Source organism: Argopecten irradians, chromosome 1 (assembly GCF_041381155.1).
Source record: "Argopecten irradians isolate NY chromosome 1, Ai_NY, whole genome shotgun sequence".
NCBI classification, from domain to species: Eukaryota; Metazoa; Mollusca; class Bivalvia; order Pectinida; family Pectinidae; genus Argopecten; species Argopecten irradians.
In genome coordinates, this window is record NC_091134.1 from 44,082,150 (window position 1) to 44,088,149 (window position 6,000).

Sequence of the window (6,000 nt, forward strand, 5' to 3'; positions counted from 1 at the left end):
ATAACTTTATTGAAACATACATTTTAGCAAAAGATATCGCGTTTTCTGTTCTTCATAATTTAAGTGAAAGTTGGCCTGAGAGGGACATTGTTTATTTAATTCCACAAGCAGTCAAGAATTATGTTTATCATGAAAGCTAAGATATTGACTTCAATGGTGATAACAAAACAAATCGCATCTTTGATGAGTTAATTAAAATTAAAAGAAATACCTTTCTTGCTGTTGTAAATCTTTGGCCATCAATATTTAATTGACCTCCATGCATTGATTCAACTGACAGCACATGTTCCCAAATTAAGTTGGACGTGAATGACAGGATGGTTTGGATGTTACACACGTTTTAAATGTGAACTGTTTAAAGACTTCGAGGGGTCTGTTTCTGATCAGTGTCCACGGGGTTGAAATTGATTAACTTTCTCCACAGTCTGTCATGGTAGTACTTGTAGGTATGAATACATATAGCGGAGATGATATGAACATGCTGCCCCTCCTCCTTATTGGTTGATTTCACGTGTGATGGATGTCGCGAGAACAACAATAAGACATTGCATGGTGCGTTTGATTTTATAGATGACTGGTATGATAGTAAATATTACTCGGACGTGGTTAAGTAGTATACTGTCCGGACACCACGCCGTGACTAGCTCGACACAAGTAAACGCATAATCCAGAATTCGAATGTATGGTAGTATACTATTTCTGTTATCGTTAATGTATTATTTTCGGTCGCGTTACGGTAACTCGATTTTTTTGTGTAGATATTATGTCGACCAGTCGAGTTAAAGCACTAAATGGCGACAAAATCAAGTGATCAGGTGGTGTTATAACTCGACTGGTCACCTCGACAAGCTAAGTAACCATAACAAGACTTATGGTAGAAATATGCCACCATAGCAACGCAAATATTTAGATATATTTCAATTTTCATCACAATCAACCGCCATTGTGCTACTGTACCTGTTAAAAGGGGTCAACATCTGTGACAAATTATACCTTATAAAGCACTTAATCAATGGCAATTAATGTTTGTAGGTAATATAAAAAAAACATGGTAGGTACCGTACATCTGTAGCTAATTAAAAAAAATACACTTTTGTATCTAAAGCAGAAGAAAAACGTGAACCTAACTCTCAGAGAACGGTTTAAAGAACGGGTAATATTAGATCTTTAACCCTCAAACAATTATCACAGTACACAAAAAAATATGTCAAAACAAGAAATTATATTTGTGCAGTATTTTCATGAAATGGAACTCCGTAATATTGTCCCACCGGTAGATTCAGGGCCAGCCGACCCTAAGTTATTGATAGGATTTTTCAGCAGAACTATAATACTAAAGATTATTTCCTCCTTGTTTCAAACTTAGGATCTAGAATTATACATGTTGCATAGACAGAAAATATCAAGCCAACTTTTAGCAACGTGTTTAATATTCTAAAAACGTCAATTAATCTACTGTCGCAGCCTAAACACTGGTTAAATTTATATTGATTACAACTTTAGGAACCTACTTCCTTATCGGTTGATATTATATTATTTGAGGTTAATAAATTCATGTATTGACCACGTCAAACAGCCATAATTGTCTTATAATACCATAAAGATCTAAACCTGAGTGAATGTCTCCTCCTGATACAAGGGGAGGAGATTTAGAGACAGTAGAAGTTGAAGTGGGGCCAGGTTTTCTATTAGTTATACTATAACTCCATAACTACGCGTCGTCTCGGAGGAAGAATGTCGACATAGACCTTGCAATAAGCTTATAAACTAATGTTCAAATGTAAGATATTTAATGGGAAGCTGTAGACTGCAAATGCCAAAAAGTAAATAACCCTGCACGACAGGTCATAATACCGAATCTGTAAAAGAATAAGACTTGCGTGATATAAGAAATACACAGTGATGAGGACGGAGAGAAAACACACTAAGTCTTGGCTGATTTGTGACGGACAGTTAAGTCCATTGTGCTCTAGGGAAACATTAAACCACCATTGTCTTCCTTGCTTCCCAATGTTGTTTCGAATCATGGGTCATAGTTGTTATAGAATGTTTGTTGTTTACAAAGATACTGTATTACCTAATCATCAATTTATAAACTGTCAATTAATTGAAATTAAGAATGATTGTTGTTCATGTTTTTTTATTCATTGCATTCTGATAACCACGTAGTCGATTATTTTTGCGATCACTTCGAAATTTTCACTTAGTATATAAGTAATATCGCTATATGACTACGATTGCAAGCATGTGGATTTACATTATGTAAGTATGATTTAGCTATTATATAGTGTTTAATAGATAAAATCCACATGACTGCTGAGTGAAATCGTAAAAACGGCTATTTCCACGTAACTAATCAGTACACGATAGATTATGATGTAGAGGTCTCCCCATTGATGTAAGCAGTGGTTATGCCTTGATATGCGGTTCCAATATTCCGTTATATTTATCCACTATACTTTATGGTATTACTAAATATACCGTAGAGATGATAATATAAAATGTGAAATAATCAATGAAGTAAACGTCTACATGCATCTTGCTATTACATGGAAGTAACTGCAGTACCACCAAAGGTTATATAGAAATAATAACGAAGTTTAGCTTAAATTTATATAAACTAGCATTACATTCTGTAGAATTCTTGGCGTGCATGGAATAAACCATATCGCTCCTCTGATAACATCTCAAACAGTAATCGTATAATCCACAAATAATATTTCACATTAAACATAGAAATTATTATGAAATGTTACAAAAACGTTTCAATATACACATAAAACAATGAAATAATAACACGTTTTGACGGCAAGTTGTTGAATAATCAACGTAAAATAAACAAAGGGAATTAATCAGACAAAACGAATGGAGATTACTATGTAAATCCGTAATCTGATCCCTCAATGGAATGATGATAAGGGGATGGACATGTGCATCACCAGGGCGATCGGGTCGCATACCCACCACGTGGGGATATCAGTCGGCACACGTGTGGCGCACACGCCAGTCGGTGTGCATACCTACCACGTGGTGAAACGTTATACATAGCCACCACTACCTAACACTTTCTGTTGTAGGTACAACTGTCCGACATATATACTCACATACCAGATGATGTATCTTGAAAAGATTCATCCCATAAACAAAACAACGATTGAAGTCTGTAATAAGCATTGGTCTGGGACGAATTTGAACGGTTAATGAATAATTTACGTCGTAATTTGTAAACACTGATATTGTTGCCTGTACCCTAGTAACCCGGTTACATAATATATAAGTACATCTGTAGTGAGTTATCATTGAGATTAGATAAATAGTAAAAGGTGAAGATGATTCTTCTGTTCTAAGGAACAAAGAAGGCACGGTCTGGTTTTCGTAGCCCTTAAAATGGCTACCTCTTTGAACGCGCGAACCAGCATGATAGTTTATATGCATTAGCGATCTGCTCCTCGTCATATCCAATTTAGTGAAACTGGTACGAACATGTCATGTGGGCAAAAACAGAGTGAAACTAGTACACATATACCGACCTGGGAGGAATAAATATCTAATAATTATATACTAAAGTGAGTAAGCCTATATGATGATGAGTCTCGACTAGCTCGCCTCCAGGTAAAACGAGAATTTTGGCAGTTAAAACCTATCTCTGGAAGCCACCCCCATTGATTTACTGCACCCTGTGATCGGGGTCAGAGCTTGAAAACCAGATGTAAACACGCTGGTAAGCACTGGATTTATTGACATCGTGACCTTTCATGTTTTGAGGTCAAAACTACGAATCCAGATGTTGCTCCCTTGGCCTACCCATGAGTAGTTTACCAGTTTTATTATCTATTTATAGATGTGTGTGTTTTACTCTAACTTTCTGTATTTGATGATCTAAGAATCTAACGCAGACGCTGAATAAACTGATTGTCTGATTTGATTTTTTTTCTATTTTGTTGCAAATAGACCAGTTAACTTTACATCCGTTCCAATTTCAGATAGCTTAAATATAATTATATTATCATATCTATGCATAGCGTAGGGAACATGAACTACCAATTAGGAACACGCCATTTTCACTTGTAACCCTTCTTGGTTTTGCGGTTACAAATCAGTGTTCCACATGTAAACGTGAATGTAAATTCTCTATCTACATGTGTGGTGCCCGATCGTCTGCTCGTTCGCAGACACTAGTGGGTTAAATGTGTTTTAATAATTATACATCAATGTTCACATCTCCCAGTTGTTTACAACATCCGTGGAAAAGGAGTCGTTTAACGTTATTGCGAGGGTTTCTCGCCCGCATGGTAAAACAGACAAATATAGCGACCTTTCTATCCACGGAAGGAGTGAGACAGTCAGGTGTCACCGAGAGTGAACAATTGCGTCATGTGTTCGTAACCGCTATTGTAATGGCTCGGAAAACATCAATTCGAAAACCGGAAACCTAAATATACATTCGAAATAGGAGCATACACCAAACCCCATGCCGATGATATATATATTTTATAAAGTTATATGAAACAGTAAAGCTTATCTGTACGCCAGAATAGTTTTATCTGGTTCGCCCACAGTTCAGCTGATAAAATCGGCGAATCATATCATCTTGTTGGATAAATACATCATTTAAGCTACTCATACAAATAAATGGGTAATAAATAAATTCCCAATTATAAAATCTATGCTCATTTTTTCTCTCGGTTTTACGTTTAGATGTAATACTCCAACGAGCAAACCAAATGATTCATGACAGACTCATGGGTATGAGCTTGCCTGATTTTTTAGCCAATTGACCAGTTCACCTTGACAATATAATCAGATGAAATGTTTTGCGAAACATGACAAAATGAACCATCTAACTTGTTCTATAAAGCCGTAGTTGATCCCTAATGATAACGGGAATCCATCGGTACCAATAAACCAGATCCTCTCAAGCCTTGACAAATGACTCGCGTTTAAGACGTAAAAAGGATGTGTTCACGGGGAAGTATCTGTAGTTCGCCATGTCATTAAACGCTGTTATAACTAATACTAGAATGTTGTACAGGAAACATCACATTATATTATGACAGTACAATAAATACTACTAGTCCCGGTGTCTTTACGACCAGAGTCATTGATTTTCCTAGATTGCACGAGTAGACCAGTTTTAGTGTAGGTATCGACAAGTATACGGCTTTTTGGTGTTTTTGGCTTAGTGGCATGCTATCATTAACTATATGTCTAGTGAAGAAATCTGGTCAGCTTCATTATCATTGTTTTTAGTCTAAGCTCAAACACCGCACAGCCGCGCGCGCGTGAAGCTACATCGGTATTCTTCAGTGAAGCGAACGAGATACCAACATGAGTAAAATGATATACAAACATGTATCTACAAACATAACATAGACTAGCACACACGCCGACAAGTTATCTTACCTTGTGGGTGGAAATCACGCCAGGAGCAATGGATGGTATCGTAATCCAAACTACAATGATTTAACACAAAGTTTTTACAAGTAAAATATCCCTCAGTGAAAGTATAGGTACATTCCCCTCCACTGTGCACGTCACAAATTAGGGAAGCTTATACACGCGGTACACTCCCTCACTATCATAGCTCTCCTCCGCTCTACTGTGTGTTGTTAGTATGGGTAGAACTAGTCAGAGTTACTGCCTTTGCCAAAGAGATTTCTCCATCTGCAGTCAGTAGTAGTATAGTGAATGCCATATCCTAGTGATATCACGTTACAGACAAATGTACGCAAGTCACAGCATTAGTCGTCTAATTAGCCTTGGCACTAGATTATTTCTTCTGTCCATTCTAACGTCACTATTTTCAACAATGCTTTATGCACGAGGTCATGTCCGATGTTGATATCTCGCTCCACAGACTGGTGGTATAATCGCTATCCCACCACCCCACGGGGATTCTTTCGCCACTGGACGCTCGGAGGTCAGAAAAACACAATATCCAATAACTAAAGAAGAAGAAAATAAGCTTCCCAAATTATCCAGAAAACAAGTGTCTTCGAA

At 37.0% G+C, this 6,000-nt stretch overlaps 1 protein-coding gene across 5 annotated transcripts in view; it reads right to left on the reverse strand.

The window, feature by feature from the left end:
• The window catches only part of LOC138329279 (glutamate receptor ionotropic, kainate 2-like), a 79,502-nt gene extending 73,727 nt beyond the window's left edge, over positions 1-5,775 (reverse strand). For 2 of the 5 annotated variants that reach the window (XM_069276164.1, XM_069276148.1), the window contains exon 1: positions 5,404-5,775. The gene's annotated coding sequence lies outside the window, so the exon portion shown is untranslated. The remainder of the gene's footprint in view (positions 1-5,403) is intronic. The other 3 variants (XM_069276209.1, XM_069276216.1, XM_069276224.1) reach the window with 3 other exon arrangements.
• Between the last annotated feature and the right edge of the window lie 225 nt (positions 5,776-6,000).